The sequence below is a fragment of the Ziziphus jujuba genome, chromosome 1 (assembly GCF_031755915.1).
Source record: "Ziziphus jujuba cultivar Dongzao chromosome 1, ASM3175591v1".
Taxonomy (NCBI): domain Eukaryota; kingdom Viridiplantae; phylum Streptophyta; class Magnoliopsida; order Rosales; family Rhamnaceae; genus Ziziphus; species Ziziphus jujuba.
Genome location: NC_083379.1, coordinates 39,828,814 through 39,850,805, shown reverse-complemented (window position 1 = coordinate 39,850,805; position 21,992 = coordinate 39,828,814). Strand labels below are relative to the sequence as shown.

General features: G+C 34.3%; 1 long non-coding RNA gene across 2 annotated transcripts; it reads left to right on the top strand.

Annotated features, from left to right (window-relative positions):
* Positions 1 to 1,134: 1,134 nt before the first annotated feature.
* Positions 1,135 to 10,974, top strand: LOC125423815 (uncharacterized). 2 transcript variants are annotated; one of them, XR_007242528.2, is made up of 3 exons: positions 1,268 to 2,392; positions 6,313 to 6,419; positions 8,732 to 10,974. It is a non-coding gene; the product is annotated as an uncharacterized LOC125423815 (long non-coding RNA). The 2 variants fall into 2 exon arrangements; XR_009639583.1 differs by having other exon boundaries at positions 1,135 to 2,392; positions 6,313 to 10,974.
* Positions 10,975 to 21,992: the final 11,018 nt, after the last annotated feature.

Here is a 21,992-nt window from a genome sequence, read left to right as displayed (position 1 = left end):
AAAGGAACTGGATCAATTTGGAATAGTCTTCGGATTCATCCTTAGTTGTCGAGAACATCACGAGTCTAGAGGACATTTCAGGGTGGCATACCAGATATGACTTTATTTCTTTACGTTCTATGTTCTCTTTTTACAATTGGAAGATTTGCTGGAACTCTTGGGAGAGCAATGGTTTGGCAGATCAAGTGGCCAACAAAGCTTTGTATGAAGAGTTTTGTTTTGATCTTGATAATTTCTGTTTTGAATCCCTACCAAGGGATATTTTAGACATTCTTGCTGCTAACTGGCTTGGTTCCCGTTTAAGTTTGTAATTTTTCCTCTTTTTGAGGCTTTTGTGTTTTTCTTTCTTTGAAATGATATTACCATTTATCAAAAAAAAAAAAAGAAAAAAAAAAGTAAAAAAAAAAAAGAGACAAATTAACAAATTTATAAAAGAAAATACCCTATATAATTAAAAAAGCTAGATAGTCAACTTAAAAAACCACAAAATAAAGAAAATAATAAATGCGTTATAGGGCAAAGCTTATAAACGAAGATAAATAAATTGAATAATCTATTCACCTTTGACAAATATTGAATATCCCTCTTTGAAGACCAACCATGTTCACGTATGTAAACATTTTTTTGTGGACGCATCTTGCTATATATATATATGGATATTTTCTTTTACTATTTGGTCCTTTTTAAAACATTATTGACTGGGAAAAACAGAAAATTTTATTTGTTTGCTAAAATATCACATGTTATCATAAGTAGAGGACAAATTATTAATCTTTGTTCATAAGTAGAGGATAAATTATTAATCTTTGCTAAGTTGTAAAAAGTTTTGTTTAAGTCTTACGGTCTGTTTTTGTTTTTGTTTTAATCTTTCCTCAGTGGTGTGAATCATTTGATTTGTTGCTACAATTTTATATTGAGTTCTGATTTATTTATGCATCAATCAAGCCTCAAGGTTGAAAAAAAAAAGTTTATCACTTATCAATTTTTTTTTTATTTGATCAAATATAAAGTGAAAAAAAATCAATATTATACTAGTTATTTAAATATATTTTTATGAGCTATAAATAAAAAACCGTATGAGCTATAATTTTACTGGTATATATTTTTATCCATTTAGAAAAAAGAAAAAAAAAATGAAAAGATTTGCCTTGTCTTTTCTAAGAATGTATGTGTGTGTGTGTGTGTGTGTGTGTACATATGGTGTGAAATATTTCTAAAAAAAAAATGTGGTAAAAAAATTAAATAAATAAATAAGCAAAAGGAAAACAGTCAGAATTAAAAATGGCAAATTGGCGAATGGAAAAGTATTTGAAGGAAATCTGAGAAGGGTCACTGTTGGTCATTTCCCATGGCTGCAAATTGCTTCTGCAATACTTGGCTTCACCAAACAAAACTCTGTTCTTCAGCTTCTGCTTCTTTTGGTGGCGGTCTTCATGTTTGCTGCTCAAACAAACCTTATATCTTTTAAAGCCTCCACCTTTCAATTCTCTCTAAACCTTTTCTTCAAAATCAACCACGAAATGACCTCCTTTTTCATTCCCTCTCTTTCTCTCATCCACTGTAACTCCCTCGTAAAGCCCTTGCCTTGTCTTCTTTCTCATCCCCACTTCAACCTAATTCCCCAAAAAAGAAAAAAAAAAAAAGTTATAAACTGGCCCTTGTAAATACCCATTAGGCTGAGTTCCTTTCCTTTTTTTTTTTTTTTTTTTTTTTGTTGCACCATATATATTATCAGCTTCAAATTCGATTCTTTTTCAATCGCTATTAGGAATTTTGGGTTCTGGGTGTTGTTAGGCATTGTGTTCGAGTTTTAAATTTATGGATAGGGCGCTTGATTCTTCGATTCTCAGTCCTTCGAGGTTTGTCTATGGCTCCAAATCATTTTCTTGCATTTCACTAGGCATATGAAATTGCCCATCAAGAGTTTGCAGGACAGCAATAGATACCCATTTAGATTGGCGTTGAATTGCGTTGTTTCTTGTGGTTTTGGGAGCTTTCTGGGTTCTACATATCAGAGGAATAACTTGTTTGTTGGTAGAGCTAATTTGAGATCTGTAGATAAACACAGTGAGAATTTGGGTGGTAAAAATGGCCACTTGGCTGTGAATTTTGAGCTTGTCAGGGATTTGTTGAAGCATGGAATAGTTTTGGCAGCAATGGTTTGTGGGTTTTGATGTATGGCCGTGAAATAGCTTTTGCAGTGGAGGGTGTTGTCAATGCTGGGTATGTTGTTATTGGGCAGAGCATATTGTTACTGAGGAATGCATGGCCCAAGACATTACAGGTCCTTTTGGTTTTCAGATATCAAGGTTTAATTTTGGCTGCCCTTTTTGGTCTCTCAGCTTTTTTCTCAATGGCAGAGACGTCGATTACAACTCTATGGCCTTGCAAGGTATATACTTCTTCTTATCTTGTTTTCTTGTAAATCCTGAGGCTATGTTTGGGTATGATGGAAAAGTGGAAGGATGGAAAGGAAAAGCTATCGATTACTTTAGGCTCAATTACAGTCAAGATTGTTAAGTAGCCTTTTTTTTTTTTTTTACAACAGATTGTTAGTTGCTCTTTTAGTTTAAACACTGTCATATAATAGACTGTTAAATATAGATAAATTAACTCATAAAATATGGTTTAATTCTTCTCGCTGTAAGTTCTTTAATTTGTTTTTGTATATAATTCTTTCTATTCGTCTTTTAGTAAATGATATAGTCCATTAGAAGCCTGAACGAGAACAATTCACCTAGTGGATTGTGGGCCTCTGCATTACATATGGTATATAAACAACATTAAAGATGAGAGTCCAATTAAGTGGAAATTATTTTATAAGCCAACTTTTAAGAGTGGTACATGAGTCCCATTATCTACGTTTATGATTTTGAACTAATTGTTTCATAATGTTTATACGCAAGATCTTGTTTACAGACTTCAATAAATTTTATAAAATTTTATCAATTTTATAGATCTTGCGTATGATTTCTATCTTCACCATTGAAACTTTAGTTTGTGACTACTTAAATAAACTTCGTTCCCACTTACATAAATAGTGCAGACATCAATGTTAGACATATCCTAGTCAGGTCTCCTCAAATCTGATCAAAATCTGAACAAGTTAAATTTGTAAGAAAATAGATATGGAATACTTACCATGTGAAATTCTTTGCCTCGTCTTCTTTCTCTTGTATTCACAACTAATTACCTGCTTATCTTCTCCAACAAGTGTAGCAACACTTTATGCCCTTATGATCAAAGCCTTTCTTTTCTCCAATTCAACAACACGTTTCCCATTGATACTACTGCTTCAAGTTATGCTTCATAATGTCGGGATTCTTATGAAAATGTTGGTTATCCACTGACAAAGTCTTGGAAGGATGGAACAAGTTGTCGCAGTTGGGATGGGGTCAAATATGAAAGTGGGATAGGCAATGTGATTGGCTGGCTTGAAGGTCCCATAAATTCCAACTATATATCCTCATTGTTTAGTTATACTTCTTGAAAACATTTCTTGTTCTGTTTTGTGGTTTTTCCTGCTGTGTTTTTGTTTATGTTTGTGGGTTTGGTTATTTGGCTTGCATTTGTCATGTGAATTTTATTTGTACGCTACCCTTGTGGTTTCAATCATTTTTGCCAAATTCTTTGGTTGTTGAAATGTGAAGTAACTTAGAGGAAAAACAAAAGTGTGTCGGTTTTGTTCGCTAAATCCTAAAATGAAAAGCTCACTACATTAACCCGTTTGTAATAGGCCATTTAGCTGTGGGATTATTTCCAGTGTCATATGCTTTTCTTTTCCAGTTTCTTGGTGATGTGATGTTTTTGTTGGGTAGAACCTTTGTTTTTACTTCTTTTGGTGTAAAATATTTTATTGATTTTGGTGTAAAATCCTAATGGATGAATCTTTTTGTTATGAAAATAATCTAAAACAAGTGAGAAATAAAAATATAAAAGATAAGACAAGGTTTATAGTGGTTCTGCTATAATAAGCCTACATCCAATGTTCAATTCTCTCTCTGACCAATTCTTATTAAAACATTATCTGTGACAGTACAATGAAAGCAGCTTTCAATCAACAAATTAAAATATGTTCTTGAATTGAACTAATTAGTTAAAGTCAATAAAACCCAACAACACCAATTACACGTTAATTGAACTATTACTAAACACAAAAAGTTTTAACATTAAGAACATGATCAACTGCGTCCTTAACATCCTCTTCCTCCTGCTGCTGTATACACTCATATTCATCTTTGCAGTAACTAAAGGAGAGCACTTGCAGACCCAAACCAATAACCACCATAGCTAATGGTGGAAATTGATTTTGTCAATTCTTTAATCACCCAAGAATTTCCACTACTGACTTCTGCATGGAATTCATTCTTCACATCGAGCCATGGATATATCAGGGTCTGGAAAGCAGGAACAAAGAAGTTATCAATGCCATGGATAATCAAACCTCTATCATCATTAAGATTCCATTCAATGACTTTGACTCCATTGGGGGATGCATATTCATCGGCTGGTAGAGCGGTGAAAACCAGAGGATGACCAAGAAGCAGAGTATCTATCTTGGGACCATAAGGAGTAGATGCCAGAGCCTCAATGTCAAGTTTCAGAGGCACAACATGATACTGAAGCAGAGTTAAAGGCTGTAGGTATATGGAGGAGAAGAAAGCATGGTTGGGAGGAGAAGATACAATGAGTGTGGAATTTCCAATTAACCATTGGGAAACATCGTGAGTCTTGAAAAACACATCAAAGATCATGAACATTGCATGATAGCCTTTGTCAGAGAGAGCTTTTGATGCCATTGCCAAGTTGAAATTGTTGTTTCCTTCAGCTTGGATTGAGAGAAGAACCACCAAAACAAGAATGCAGAACAACGACTTGGATGCCATGGGAGCTTCAAGATTAACGCAAATAAAAGCTAATACTGAAAGAAATTGTTGGCAAGGATGTTAATTCTGACTTCAAAACAGGGAAATATGTATGGATGGACTCCCAGGGTCAATTTCTTTTGAGTACTATAACTGTTCTATCTTAACTTGAATTGGGAATTTGCTGGGACGAACACTTAAAATTGATCGAAACACTGAAATGACAAACAAAGGAAGGTTTGCTAGAATTTGTGTAGAAGTGGATATTTCCAAACCTTTAATGCCAAAACTGATTGTTGTGAGCCATATACAACATGTGGAATATGAAGGTGTAGGTACCATATGTTTCCATAGCCAGAGGGAATCTGATTGTGACAGGATTGAGTAAAAATCTGAGGATGTGAATGTTAATATGGCAACTGATACTGATAATGGTGATTCTACTCAAAGGGATAATAACTTTGCTGCTAGAGAGGGAAAGTCTGGTCCATGGCTCATGGTTCTGAACAGGAAAAGGGACAAAAGGATTGAATAGAGGTAAAACCATGATGGTAAACTCCAAGCTACATAAAATGAATGCTTTACATGCTTTGGAGGTCATGACTACTATGAATGAGGAAGAAACAGGTGTGTTCTTGATGAAATGTGTTGCCGCTTTAATTTCCATTTTCATCTGTACCGTTTTGGTTTCATAAGAAATATATGAATGACATAAGCAGCATTTTGCAAAGGCATGTCTCAGATTTTTATCTGTAGAGTCATATTGTATGGAGACACTCAGTATACTGGACACAGAAAGATTTTAGCATATCTAATTAATTTGATACCATCTTTTTATCTTTAGTAAGGGTTGAGACTAACATTTTTATTTTATTTATTTATTTTTTTCTGATCCTTATTTAATTGTTATTGAATGGAAATTAAAATTTGAGATAGAATGAGAACTGCAACCAGATTTGGAAGCATCTTGACTAATTTCAAAAACGCAATTCCTTAGTACATGCTTAGGTGATACTGGTACTAATAAAGTAGTAACATTATCCATATTCTTTTTTCTACCTCTATGCTGCTGTCATGATATATTTCCTTCCCATTCCATAATTCAGTTGTTATGTGGTGCATTTAAGTATTTATGTGGTTCATTTAAGTATTCATTGATGCAAATATGTAAATAAGAATGAATTCAGTGGAAAGGGAATACTTTCAACTTTCAAGTATTTATTTGTTCTTGCAACTAAACTTTTTTAATGTCTTGCTTAGTACTGGCTGTGCGTATACAAACTATATGGCACATCAACCAGATATTAATGACAAATTGAGAGGTATTTTGATTGACTGGTTACTGAGAGACTTTTATTAAATTTGCCGACAATTTTTGGGGAAGTGGCTGGTTTAGTACAAGTTTGAACTAATGTATGAGACATATCTTACTGTCCACCTGAAACAGGTCAATTTTTGGGGAAGTGGTATTCTGATTGATGGATTCTTAGCGGTTCAGCCAGTGTTAGAGGAGGCTTTAGACCTTCCAATCAGCAAAGCTATCTTCTGAAACAGGTCAATTTCTCAACTATCCACATTGTTTGGTTCTGTTTCTTGAAAATAAAAACACTTCCTTGGCCAACTTTGCTGAGTGCTACATAAGTTCTATTACACTATAAATATAATTGTATGATTCTTGGCAAAGACTGATATTGTTGCATCATATGTTACAATAATAATTAATAACTATGCATTGCTATAGATTAACAGTTTTCAATAATACGTCATTAAACAAGATTGACGATCTAATTTTTCACTTCGAAACTTTTTTGTCTACCTAATTATACATGCAAAAACCTTATCCATATAACATTATAAACACTATAAACATTCTAATCAGGCCTTGTCAAATCTATTCAAAATCTTTCAGTGAAATACTCAGGAAATAATCACTTGCCTTTTTTCTTAGTGGTGCAGAAATTAAAGTAAACAAATTGTGTTATGTGACATTAATTTATTTCGACAAACAAAGCACTAAATAATTTTGTATGGTATCTCAAATGAACGTTAACCAGGAAGTGGCTTTTATTTTATTTTTGGTTGGTCATTACAAAATGGGATTAAATAATTCTCTAGAACTCTGCATTACATATGTGATATAACTAGTATTATGGATGACGGTCCAAGTGGAAGCTAATTTCCAGTTCATTTTTAAACTTGATACATGAGTTGACCCATTGTCAAAAATTATGGCTTCAGAGTTTTGACTAATCGTTACATATTCATAATTGCTGTCTGTGATTATAATCCACCAATTTCAGTGAATTTATGGTCAGAAATTGGTGGTTTCCATATTTATTCCTTTTGAATTTTATAATTTTCTTCTTCCTTGGACTATTTGGTGTAATTTTCCTTATTATTATTGTTGTTATTATTATTTTCAATTCAGGAAGCTGTTGATATCCAAGGTGATTGATTATCTCACGTTTTAAGTTTGTAATTTCAAATCTTATGAGTAATTAATCGTAAGGGCATTCCAAATGATCAAGATACTAATAATTCCCAGGCATGAAGATTGTTTTCTCTTGTTGTGTTCAGTTATAACTCATACATTTATTTGCATGCTTTTCTATTTTAACTTTGTCACACTTTGAATGGCTAATTCATGTCTTCGAGGCGCCCTGTTAGGCTAAATTTCCTCTGTATCTTTTTGTATTGTCAAAGGGTCATATCATTTGCAGTATGTTTCTTTTCTTAATCTTTGTGATCAGCTGAATGTTTCATTCGTTTGCTAAATCAATAATTAGAACATCATTTATTGCCATGCATTATGTCATATTAGGTGCAAAAGGGACTAAGTATACATTAAGAATTTCTAGATTATATGTCTATCACAACATTAAGAATTTCTAGATTATATGCCTTCTACAAGGTCTGTTGTCTGGATGCAAGCTTCACACAAGTTCAAATGGTCCTTTTGTTAAAATGTTGGACAGGGTTTGTTGACTTGTGTGTTTTGGAATATTGAATTTCCTGGCTTTTTCTTTATCAAATCTTATTATTGGAGTTTCTTTCAATTAATATGTTGTTTAATGTTTTCTCTTTTAGTAATTTGTAAACTCTCTGAGTGTGCTAGGTTTTTTTATAGAAATGCTGAACATGGTCTGTATAATGTTTTGGGTTTAGAGCTTTGATGTCAGGGTACAGTTGTCAGTACAAGTAATCTTGTATTAGTACAAATGAAGGATATATGTCAGGATTTGGGGTTGATCACTGAGATTTAGACTTAAAAAGTATCATTCTTAGAAGTATGCTATTAACAGTACACTGCAGTTTATGATAAATATTATTTTCTATTTTTCATCTAACATTGTATTACCTTCAACCATAGCTTGGTTGTTTGGTGGCACACATGAAGGAGGGTTTGGATCTGTTTTCCCATGAAAGGGCAGTCCAAATTTTGTCTCCCATTGGCTTTTAATTTTCAATTTCTGTTTTCCATAGGGAAATTTTTTTTTTTTGTTTCCTCAGACTTTTTCTTTGTTCCTTTTTTTTTTTCAGTTTATTGTTTTCCTTAAAACTTATTTGGTATGTAAAATTTCATATTTCCAACCAACATCTAGATGTACTTGCACATGGAATTCTGGTTGTCTTTTCTACATTATTGGTTGAGTTGCTTGAGAATGCTTATTTTGAAGATGAAAAATGCGTTTTGTAGTTTCTGACTTCTCTTTTTCAACAGTTCTTCTATTTTGGTTCCCTTTGTAGAATGGGAAGTTTATTTAAAATTTTGAACATTTTGCTTCTCTTCCACAGCAACAAACAAATTGTCTTAGTAAAGTTCTTTGCCTTTCGATACATGCTGTCTACATTGTTGGGTTTTGCAGGTGTTGCCACACTCTCTTTGATGCCTCTCCTATGTTCATCAACCAAGGTGTGTACTCGATGAAATGTGTTGCCATTTCAATTTGCATTTTCATCTCTACCATATTGGCTTCATAATTGAAATATATGAATGACATAAGCAGCATTTTGCAAAGGCATGTTTCAGATTTTTGTATGTGGAGTAATATTATGTGGAGACACTCAGGCTTCGTTTGATATGCGGTATTTGATTGTATTGGAATGAGTTGTATTGTATTAGATTGTACTAAAATGTATTATACTATACCAATGCTGTGTTTGATGCAAGATTGTATAAAATAATATCTTGTTTGGTACAACAGTGTATTGTATTGTATTATTTTTTATTTCCTAAATTATTACTATTAAGAAAATAAACATTATAAAACTTTCATATGATCCTCTCTTCATTTTACATATTATTATAATACATGACAATAATAAAGTTTAATATTAAAAGAAATAAAAAAAAATGAATGGTATCATATATAGTTTAGGGAAAAAAAAAAAAAAGAAAGAAAGAAAACTTCAAAAAAAACTTAAAAATTACTAAATTGGCAATAAAACAAAAACAAAAATCTGGGTTTATCACCATAAAAAGTGTCCAAGAATTAAACTAGTACAGTATCAAATACTGGGTTTATGAACACACATTATGGTACAACACAAATCCCAGTATTATTTAAAACCGTAAGGCACAAAAAGTAGATAAATAAGTTTCATTCTGTACCAATCTTAGGCATCTTTATAGTATTTTTTCGTAAGCCTTCTCACTTTAGATGCTTATTAAACCATTCCAACATGTCCTTATGAGCCTCCTCTGCTTTCTTGAAAACAACTTCATCGTTAACATCATATCTCACTGCCCAGCCATGTGAAGCATTCGGAAATATCTTGACAACAAAGAATATGGACAAAAAATGAGTATCTTGAATATATATCTTGCATATATATTCTTTACAATGCCCAAGGTCAAAATGAGTATGGACATAAACATTGCATACTCACGATTGGTAGTTCACTTATCCTGACAACAATTACAAGAGACAAATAAATGGGTTAGACGAGTATGTATTGTAACTAAAATAAATTAAACTTCTCCTTTTCCTCCCAGTTGTGACTTTGAAAGGATTTTTTCAAATGGCAGAGTTAGAGGAACAAATTAGCACCCACACTTCTCACATAAAATGCAACAACATGGACATTCTTATGCCTCCAAATTTCATGTCCCATGAATAATTTATTTAATGATATTCAAGAGTTGATGAGAATATAAGGACAGAAGGAAGAAGTCATACCATCCTAAAAGAACTAAAAATATGGGAATATGTCACTACCATAACATTTACAGAATTAAATTTCCATATACATATACATCCAATACATGTGAACAAGCAATTGACAAAATGACTATTACCATTTATTTGTTGATGTGAGCAATTTAAGTGATGTTTGTCGACTCTCAAAAGTTTAGACATACTAGGACACGTGTCTTCTAGGGTTACAATATATACGTTTTAAGCAAATAGTCACTTTTGAAAAGAAAAAGAACTATCGAATAATTGATAAGCTAATAACTCTTTAGGTTCTTAATAAAAGGTAAAGCAGCTCTATAACTCAGCACTCTTTTTAGCAAAAAAGAATAAACTCTTTTCCTTTTTCTTTCCTCATTAATGTAGATGAAGCCATGAAGGCACGGTCTTTAAGCATCCAAATGAGTGCTGCACAAGTACCCTGTTCCTTTTCTATCTTAAACAACAAACTTGTTATATAGGAAGGGCCCTACTAATCGCACACAGAGGAACTTATTTTACCCAATCACAACAATCTTACATGGTTTCCACATTATCAAGGTTAAAATGTAAAAGGTCCAACTAAATTGCATTGTTGTTCATCTTCTTTATTGCATTAAAAAAACCTCAAACTAAGCATGTTCCTTCACCGACTACTTGAGTTATTAAAATGCTTGCAGCCAAGAGTAAAACAATTAAACAAACTTTTGAAAAATTAAAATGCTTGCAGCCAAGAGTAAAACAATTAAACAAACAATTAAAAAAAAAAAAATGCTGCGTGCCCTCATGATATATTTCCTTCTCATTCCATAATTCTGTTGTTATGTGGTGTATTGAAGTATTCATTGATGTGGATATGGGAATACTTTCAAGTTTATTGTTCGAGCAACTAAATTTTTTCCTTAATGTCTTGTATGGTTCTGGCTATGTATAAACCAACTATATGGCACATCAACCAGATAATAATGACAAAATGTGAGATATTCTGATTGACTGGTTTACTGAGAGACTTTGTATTAAGTTTGGAGATAATTTTTGGGTAACTTAACTGTATTACTGTCCACCTGATCAATGGATTCATAGCCGTTCAGCCAGTGTGAGAGGAGGCTTTAGACCTTTCGATCAAGAGTCCATCTTCTGAAACAGATCATTTCTCAATATTCCCTAGCTAGGTTTGAAAGGAAAGAAGAACTGCAGCTCGATTTGAGATGAAATCAGGCAATAGCTCTAGGGCAGGTTCTGCATCCTCTTAGGTGTGTTTATTGAAAATAAAATTAGTTTCTCAGCGAACTTTGCCGTGTGCTACGTAAGTTATATTCCACTATAAACATAATTATATGATTCTTGGCTAAGTTTGATATTGTTGCATCATATATTACAACAATAATTACCATAACTAAGCATTTTGCAGTAGATTTACAGTTTTCGATGTATAATACATTAGTAAGCCAGATTGTGGTTATAATTTTTCACTTCGAAACTTTATTAATCTACCTAATTAAATTTCGTTTGCACTTACATAAACCTTTTCCGCGTAATTGGGCCTTGTCAAATCTATTCAAAATCCTTAATTTAGTGAAATACTCAGGAAATAATCACTCGCATTTTTACTTGGTGCCGTGCGGAACTTAGTAAACAAATCATGTTATGTAACATTAATTTATTGCAACAACCTAAGCGTGAAAGCACTAACTAATTTTGTATGGTATCTCAACGAAAGTTAACCAGGAAGTGACTCTTGTTTTATTTTGTTCTCTTTGCTGGTCATTACAAAATGGGATTAAATAATTCACTAGAGCTCTGCATTACATATGGGATATAAATAATATTATGGACGAGAGTCCAAGTGGAATCTAATTTCTAGTTCAACTTTTAATCGTGGTACATGAGTTAATCCATTAACAATTTTTATGACTTTTGGATTTTTGACTAATTGTTACATGTTATATTAAATTAATAAGTGTGTATACGTTGAGGATTATCCATTTTCCAGTAATTCATGATTAAAAATCAAGCGTATGATTTCCTCTAATTCTCCTCTTCAGAAATGTTAATTTCAACCTAATTAATAGCTGAAAGCTTTTCAAATGTATACTTGACTTAAGGCCGAAATAGACTGCTTCGTTGAAGCACATAGACATGTGGAACCTCTAATCTCGGTGAAGTTCTTGAGTTTTTCTTTGCATCCAACAGAATCACTCCACTACTTTTCCTTGTTTGTAGTTGGGTTAGAATTTCCTTTTCTATAGCGCATTGATCCAAGCACAAGAAAATGTCCTTAATTTGTTGCGTGCAAGGTGTAGTTCCATAAGGATATAGTGGAAGATAAAAATACCAGATAAGTTTAGTATGGTGGAATATCTAGAATCTTGTTGGCAATAATTTGAAGAAACATTTAGTTAGGTTGCAGACTGCAGTAAGTCTAGTTGTAAATTAAAGTATTTATGTGTATAAAATTTGTGAGTGTGTTAATATTTTTTTATACATTCATGATGATCGATCTCATATAATTGGTGGATTTGGAATAACAAATCCTTACATAACTCATCGTTACCACTCCCTATACTGAATGTGTTGCTAACTATGCTTGCTTAAATATGCACAAGTTCTCTAGCATTTTTCTTTCTTTCATTTTTTTTTTTTTTCTTTTTGGGGGATATATTTTGAACGTGTCTAGACCTTAACAGAGGAAACTAGTGGTTTTGCTACTACTTTCTCCATAGAAAATTAGAAATTCTAGACAAACAAAATTGCTCTCTTTTTAATCGGAAATGACTTGCTCTTTTTGTGCAGCAGGAGAAAATAAAATAAGATCACGATGCTATATGTGGCATTCCTTTGTCTAAGCAATAATGTTCATCTGTTTGGGAGCACGTACAACAATTGATTGGATTTGGTGTTTTAGTATTATACTATTTTCATATACAACATGCTTTTGGTGGCTGTATCTCTTTCTGTTATTTTATAATATGGTGTCTGTTTTCATCAACCAAAGAGTCAAAGAAATTGATAGCTTCCTCTTCTATCAGAGTTGGGGGTCGTATAATAACCAGAGATTAGAAGACTTGGTGTCTACTTAACCAATATTTCAACAACAACATTGTAGGCAAACACATTTTCGTAATTGGCTCCTTAAAAATGTTTATCATCTTGGACAAACTTTTTCATTATAATGTTATAATAAGAAATGTGTATTATGGAAGATTAACAATTTCTTGTCATTCGTGATTGAACAAATTAAGTGTGGATTTTCACTTTGCACTACTTTTAAATTTTGAGCTGTTAAAAGCTATATTCTCTTGGGCAATGGAGTTTACTGCATACGGAGAATACCCACGTTACTACCCAACATACTCTGGGCTCCATTGCCCAGGAGAAGATTCTTATTAAAAGTATTCACATTACATAGCCTGAGCTATAAAGATGCCAACTAAGCTAAATATCCCTTGTGCAAACATCTGCCCTCTCTTCTTTCTCTTACATTCTCAACTCTATACCAGCTCATCTTATTCTCCAAGAAGAGCAACAACGACAAAATTTTGCCCTTATGATCAGAGAGTTGTTTTGCCCCAATTCAAGAACCTGTTTACCATTTGGGAGTCTTTCAGACTATGGAGGCGATAAAGATGAAATTGTTGGTTATCCATAGTCCTGAAAGGCAGGGACAAGCTATTGCAACTGGGATGGGGTCAAATGCGAAAATGGGATAGGCAATGTGATTGGCTTGGATCTAAGTTGCGGCTTTCTTAGAGGTCGAGCTCGAGGACCTATACATTCCAAACACTAGTTTGTATTTGCATGGGTAACAATGTGGCATTGAGTTTGGAAGCCTTGATGTCTATGTATCAAGGAGGAAATAATTCTTATTATTAACAAAACAATCTTCAATAACAATTCACATATAAATACTTCCCAGATATATATATATATATATATATATTTTTTTTTTTTTTTTTCTTTCAACTCCAAATTGATAAAATAATATTTTTACCTTTTTTTTTCCTTTAAAATAACAGTCAAAAAGCACATTCAATGGCTATTTGATGTCTTAGACAGCAATCTATTAGGCTAATTTTCCTCTGTATTTTTATGTATTATCGCAGGTCATATTTTTTTGCAGTATGTTCGTTTATTTTCTCAATCTTTATGATCATCGATAATTACAACACCATTTATCAATCTGTTTGCTAAATCGATAATTACAGTATCTTTTATTGGCATGTATAATGTCATATTCGGTCTAGAGTTTAGTAAAAGGGATTCAGTATGCAATATGAAATTTTAGATTATGTCATTTCACAAGGTCTATATTTTCCGGAGTGTGTAAATTTCACTCAAGTTTAATGGTCCTTTATTTACCCAAAAAAAATATATATATATCTATATATATATATCAATGGTCCTTTTGTTGACTTGTGTATTTTGGGATATTGAATTCTAGGGCATTTTTATCAATTCTAATTAGTGCAATTTCTAGTAATTAATAAATATCCTATTCAACGTTTTCTGCTTCAATAGCTTGCAATATTCTATTTGCGTGTACTTTGGTTTTTTATAATGCTGAACATGGTATGCATCATGTTTTGGGTTCAGAACATTGGATTTCAGGGTAATAGTTGTCAGCACAGGTAATCTTGTATTAATCAAGAAATATGCTGTCAGTAGTAGACTGCAGTTTAAAGTAGGTATTATTTCATATTTTTTCATCTAATGTTATATTACCTTCAACCATAGTTTGATTGTTTGGTGGCACATGAAGGAATTTTGAATCTGTCCTTCCATCAAAGGGCAGTCCAAATTTTCTCTCCTACTGCCTATTTAATTTTCAATTCAAGTTTTTTTTTAATATATTTTTTAGGAATTTTATATTAACCAAAGTTAGGGAAAATTTTATTTACAGAGAAAAAACCCAAAATATATATATATATATATATATATATGACCTTTACAGAAAAGAAAAGGAGAAGATAGTTTAATTATATAATTTAATAAAGAAAATAGGTTTTGAAAGGAGGAAAGAAAGTTTTGTTTTCGGTTGCAGCGTGAATAGAATATAATATAAGGAAATTTTCTTGTTACCTCGTTATTTTAACGCCCTAACTAATAGAACCTAGATGTGGTGGGGGGGGAGGTAAGACAGCTTGGATATGAAGATACAACTCTTTCCTCATATACAGTTTTGATAGAAAAAAAAAAAAAATAAGATTTTTCTTAAAATGGGGGAATCATTAATATTTAGGTCCCGTTTGGGAATTGTTAAAGTTGAGAGGGAAATTGATTCTTGAGATTTAATTTATTGGGATTTAGTTTTCTGAGAATTAATTTTTCTCCTGATATGTTTGGTGAGTAATAGAAATGTTGAGGCTTATAAGTAATTAAATTTAATATTGTATAATAAATTAAAGGTAAGTATGTATTTAAAACTATTCTATGTGTCTTCTTCTCTTCATCTTTCTGTCTTCATCCAACACTTTATCATCTCATTCTGTTTCTTATCCATTGTGCCACTCTGATGAGAGCTCTGCTTTGCTCCAATTTAAGCACTCCTTTTCCATTGATAACAGCTCTAATTATGGTTGTGGTCCTCCTAAGACAGACTCTTGGGAGAATGGCACCAATTGTTGCGAATGGAGCGGGGTCACATGGGACAAGATGACAGGTCATGTGATTGGCCTCAATCTCAGTTGTGGTTGACTCGATGGAAGTATTCATTCCAACAGTAGTCTTTTCCTCCTTGGTCATCTCCAGAGTCTAATTTTCTCAGATAATGATTTCAAAGGCTTTGGAATTCCATTTGATCTCGGTAAGCTTGAGCATTTGAAGCACCTTGAAATTCTTTATTCTAACTTTTCAGGGCATATACCACTAGAAATCTCCTACCTAGCTAAATTGGACTCACTTCTTCTTCATTCTGATTTAGCACTACGGCTAGAGACATCCACCATGAAAAGAATTGTCAGTAACCTAACCAACCTCAAAGAATTATCTCTGTCTCGAGTTGATATGTCTTCTGTTCATGGTCATCTTTCCTTGACCAATTTGTCTTCTTTGACATCTCTCACTGTCGAGGGTTGTCGATTGCAGGGGAATTTCCAAGATATGTTTTTTTATCCAACAAAACTAAAATCTCTTGATTTATCTTCCAATGAAAACCTTACTGGTTTCTTGCCTAAAACAAACTGGAGCAGTTCGCTCGCGTACTTGCGACTCTCTTATACTAACATCTCAATTGACCTTCCTCATCTAATGAAAAGTGTGAAGTCTTTGAGTCGTTTGCATTTTGGTAGCTGCAAAACCCTAGGATGGAATCCTAAATTACTTAGTAACCTCACACAACTCATTTCATTATACATGTCATATAACAATTTAGGTGGCCAAACCCCTTAGTCGTTTTTGAACCTAAACAGTCTCATTGGACTAGCTCTTTCAAGCAACAATTTTAGTGGCCAGCTTCCTTAAATGTATGGTTTTAACTTGCTAAAAAGTCAACCAGTAGTGGTCCTTCTTCCATTGAATTTAAAATATCTCTACTTAGCCGATAACTTACTCACTGGGACAATACCTAATTGGCTATATTCCCTATGGTTTTTGTCAGATCTATGGCTTAGAGGTAACAATTTCATTGGTTACATTCAAAAATTTCAATCATATTGGTTGTACTCTGTTGATTTAAGTGAGAACAAACTACAAGGATCCATTCCAAGATAATTATTTCAACAAGTGAATCTTGTATCGCTAGATCTTTCCTTGAATAACTTGAGTGGTTTTCTAGAGTTGTATGAGTTTTCAAAGTTGACGAACATCATTCTTCTTGACCTTCACTCCAATTTGCTTCAAGGATGTCGATCGTCTACGATTTGTAATCTTAATTCCATTGAAGTTTTAAATCTATCTAATAATAATATGAGTGGGAAGATTCCTCCATGCCTTGGAAATTTCAGTGACAGTTTATCGGTGTTGAACTTGGGGATGAACAAGTTGCGTGGCATGATCCCTTTGTCATTTGAAAGGGGAAACTCCTTGAGGAACCTGAATCTCAATGGGAATCAACTTGAAGGATCGTTGTCACAATCTTTGCTCAATTGCAAAAATTTGGAAGTTTTAGACATTGGAAATAACAAAATAAACGGAACCTTTCCCTACTAGTTGGGATCTTTTCCAATGCTACAAGTTCTTGTCTTGAGATCTAATGGATTCCTGTGGGGGTCCAACCTTTCATCTCCTAAAATCCAAGCCCATTAGGGTTTCAACCCTAGAAATCCTACAGAGTGTATTATAAATAGATGCTCATTTTCAATCTTGTAACATATAACACAGTATAGAAAATATAGGTTTTGAGAGAGGCTGAGAGAAGTTTTTTGTTGTATAAATTTTATAGTTATAATACATCTTTGTTCTCAATTTTCGTGCTTTTTTTGCCTCTCTTTATTTTTCTGTATTAGTTTTGTGTGTTTTTTATGATCAAAGGATCACAATAAGTAGTATCAAAGCCAGGTTCAGGTATAGGATTCGTCGTCGAAGAGCTCAAAAAAAATATTTGAGCATACCAAGAGATAGATCTCACCGATACGAAGAGAACGAACCCAACCGGACCGCCATCTGACGTCGCAGGCACCCCCACGGGCCAATCAAATTTTTTTGCTGGTTTTTACGCCCCAGTTAATTCTCACACACCACACACGCGCCTTTAAGTCGAGCTGAGCCACGACCGAGATTAGGGTGAGCCGAACCGAGCCGAGTTGTTGAGCTGATTCGAGTCGAGCCGTGCCACATCAGCCTGCCACGTCATCCCCAGCTCTCTGCCACGTGTCACCACATTACCCATCTGCCATGTCAGATGCCACATCAGCACCGGACATACTTTTTTGAAATTGCAGAAATATCCCTATATTTTTGGTATTTACAGGTTTTCCCAGAACTTTTGATATTTGCAATTTGAACTGAAACTTTTGGAAATTACACCTTGGCCCCAAATTTTTAAAGATTTAGATTTTGACCCAAGAAGAGTCAAACCCAACATTTCTGACCGTTCCGGAAGCATTGGTGTACTCTATTTTGCGAATTTAGCTCCAATTTCTTGCAAGACAAGATGTTAACTGACGAGTCATATTCGGGAGCGATGATCAAGCTTACTACCACCAACTATACACTTTGGAGACCTTGAATGGAAGATCTTCTAAATTGTAAGGATTTTTTTGATCCCTTAGATGCCGAAGGAAAGAATCCCAATCCCACCAAAGAAGCAGAATGGAAAAAGATAAACAGAAAAATGATCGATCAAATCCGACAATGAATCGACCACAGTGTCTTCCATTATGTTGTGCAGGAAACAGACGCATACACCCTTTGGAAGAAGCTGGACGACATGTACCAAGCCAAGACTGCTCTGAATAAACCCTTATTAATGAGGCATTTGGTGAATTTGAAGTTGAAGAATGGAACTTCTATAGCCGAGTATACCAGCATGTTTCAGAACTTGGTAAATCAACTATCTGCGGTGGAGTTATAACTAGAGGATGAAGAACATGCACTTTTACTTCTTAGCTCTCTTCCAAATAACTGGGAAACGCTAGTTGTCTCTCTCAGCAATTCGGCTCCGAATGGTAAACTTACCATGGCTATGGTGACAGATGCCTTATTTAATGAGGAGACTAGGAGAAAGAACATTGGCAATGATCAAACACATGCCCTTGTCACAGATAAACAGGGGAGAAAACAAGAAGGTACTCATGACAGGGGAAGAGGCAGGAGTCAGAGTAGAAGCAGATCCATAGATGGAAGGAGGCCAACATACAAGTGTCACTATTGTGGCCGAAAAGGACACTTGAAGAAGTACTGCATGAAGATATTGCGAGAGCAAAGGCAGAAAAACAATCAGCCGAAGAAGGATGGTGAAACTTTACTCACTTTCAGAGGAGAAATGGCATATTGTTCCACACATGAAAAATTATGCCTTCCCACTTCAAGCTAAGAAGTGGAATGGGTAGTTGATACTGCAGCATCCTACCATGTTACTCTGCACGTAGAGTTTTTTAAAACATATAATGCTGGAGACTTTGGCACAGTGAAGATGGGAAATAACAGCTTCGCTAAGATCATAGGAACTAGTGATATTTAGATAAAGATCAACGTTGGACATATAATTACTCTGAAGGATGTCCAACATATTCCAGACCTTCGGCTCAATCTGCTCACAAGAATAGCCTTTAATAAAGAAGGCTTGGGCAACCATTTTTATAATAGCACATGAAAAATGACAAAAGATGTTATGGTTGTTGCTCGTGGACATATTTGTAGAACACTTTACAAGATTCATGTGAATATTTGTGCAGATAGTCTCAATATTACCTTATGAGAAGTCTCTCAAAATCTGTGGTACCAGAGACTCGGTCATATGAGTGAGAAAGGATTGTCTACCTTGATGAATAAGAAGCTTATCACTATTTCTAAGGATGCTGTGTTAGAACTTTGCAATCATTGTTTGTATGGTAACCAACATAGAATCTCATTTAAGTCCTCCTCAATGAGAATATCAGAGTTGCTTAATCTGGTGCATTTTGACGTTTGTGGTCCTTTGGAAGAGGAATCTCTAGGTGACAATAGATATTTCATGACTTTTATAGATGATACTTCTTGGAAGGTGTGGGTTTATTTTCTAAAGGTAAAGGATCAAGTTTTAGATCACTTCAAAGAGTTCCATGCCATGGTAGAGCGTGAGACAGGAAAGAAGCTGAAGTGTCTTCGCTTAAACAATGGAGATGAGTATACCTCTCGAGTGTTTGATGCCTACTGTAGAGGACATGGCATTTGGCATGAGAAGACCATCCCTTACACAATGGTGTAGCCGAGAGAATGAATCGGACGATTATGGAAAAGGTCAGAAGTATGATCAGTATGGCTAAGCTGACAAAGTCATTCTGGGGAGAAGCTACTCGTGCCACCTACTATTTAATTAACAGATCGCCATCAGTACCACTGAATTTTGAAATTATGGAGAAAGTGTGGTCTGGTAAGAATCCCTCACACTCTCATTTAAGAGTATTTGGATGTTTAGCCTTTGCACATGTATCTAAGGAGCTTAGACAAAAACTTGATGCAAAGACTACTCCATGCATCTTTATCGGATATGAAGATGAAAAATTCGGAAAAAGATTATGGGATCCAAAGGCAAAGAAGGTTATCAGAAGCAAGGATATAGTATTCTAAGAAAATCAGACTATAGAAGACATTGAGAAGCCAATGAAGTCTTCTAGTACCAGTGCCCATAATTTTGTTCCTGATCTAGCACCAGCACAACCAGCCATAGATGATGATGAGGTGCATAGGAAATTACCAGAAATAAAATAAAAGAGAGAAGAAGATATTGAGCAGGGACATGCTCAAACACCAGAAGCTGCAGGACCATCACAACAGTCAAATAATGATACACCCCTCCGAAGATTTGAACGAGACCGTGTGCCCTCAAAGAAATATCCAGAATCTCAATATATTCTGCTTACTAAAGAGGGGGAGCCAGAGAATTTCTGGAAGATAATTCTCACCAAGACAAAGAAAGTGGCTGCATGCAATGCAAGATAAGATGGAGTCTTTGCAGAAAAACCGTACTTATCAGTTGGTTAAGCTTCCAAAAGGAAAGAAGGCACTAAAGAACAAATGGGTATTCAAGCTCAAGAAAGATGGCAACGGACAGATGGTGAAGCATAAAGCCTGATTGGTCGTCAAAGGTTTCCTTCAAAAGAAAAGAATTAACTTTGATGAGATTTTCTCACCAGTAGTGAAAATGACTTTGATACGAGTTATTCTTGGTCTAGTAGTCTGTCTAGACCTAGAGTTTGAACAGATGGATGTAAAAACAGTGTTCTTTCATGGTGATCTACATGAGGAGATTTATATGAAACAACTAGAATGTTTTGAGGTTTCAGGAAAAGAGAACCTCGTTTGCAAGCTAACGAAGAGCTTATGTGGCCTCAAGCAAGCACCTAGACAATAGTACAAGAAGTTTGACTCTTTTATGGTGAGTCAAAGATACAAGAAGACTGATGCAGACTAGTGTGTTTATATTCAGAGATTTCTAGATGAAAACTTCATTGCACTTTTGCTGTGTGTCAACGACATGTTGATCGTCGGACAAGATACAATGAAAATTAGTCAGCTGAAGAAGGAACTTTCCAAGTCATTTGATATGAAGGATTTGGGACCAACTCAACAGATTTTAGGAATGCAAATAGTCTGAGATAGGAAAAATTACAAGTTATGGCTATCTCAAAAGCAGTATGTTGAAAGAGTGATAAAGAGATTTGGCATGGAGAAGGCGATACCAGTGAGCATTCCATTGGCCAACCATTTCAAGTTGAGCAAGAGACCGTGCCCTTTATCTAATGTTGAGATGGAGTAGATAGCTTCAGAGCCTTATTTTTCAGCGGTGGGAAGTCTAATGTATGCAATGGTGTGTACTAGACCAGACATTGCTCATGTAGTTGGTACCGTGAACAGATTTCTTTCAAATCCTGGAAAGAAATACTGGGAAGCAGTCAAGTGGATTCCCAAGTATCTTAAGGGTATATCAAAAGTATGCTTGTATTACGGGGAAGGTGATCCAGTTCTATATGGCTATACAGATGCAGATATAATCGGAGATCGATAGTAGGAAAACTACTTTAGGTTATATTTACACTTTTGTTGAAGGAAATGTGTCATGACAGTAAAGATTGTAAAAGTGTGTAGCTTTATCCATGACAGAAACAGAATATATTATCGCAGCGGAAACAAATAAGGAAATGTTGTGGTTAACATTTACTTCATGAATCGGGTATCAAGTAGAACGACTACAAAATACATTGTGACAGCCAGAGTGCTATGGATTTTACTGGCATATATTTTTATCAATTTAGAAAAAAGAAAAAAAAAAGATTTTGAAAAATAAATAAATAAATAAGCAAAAGGAGTCAGAAAT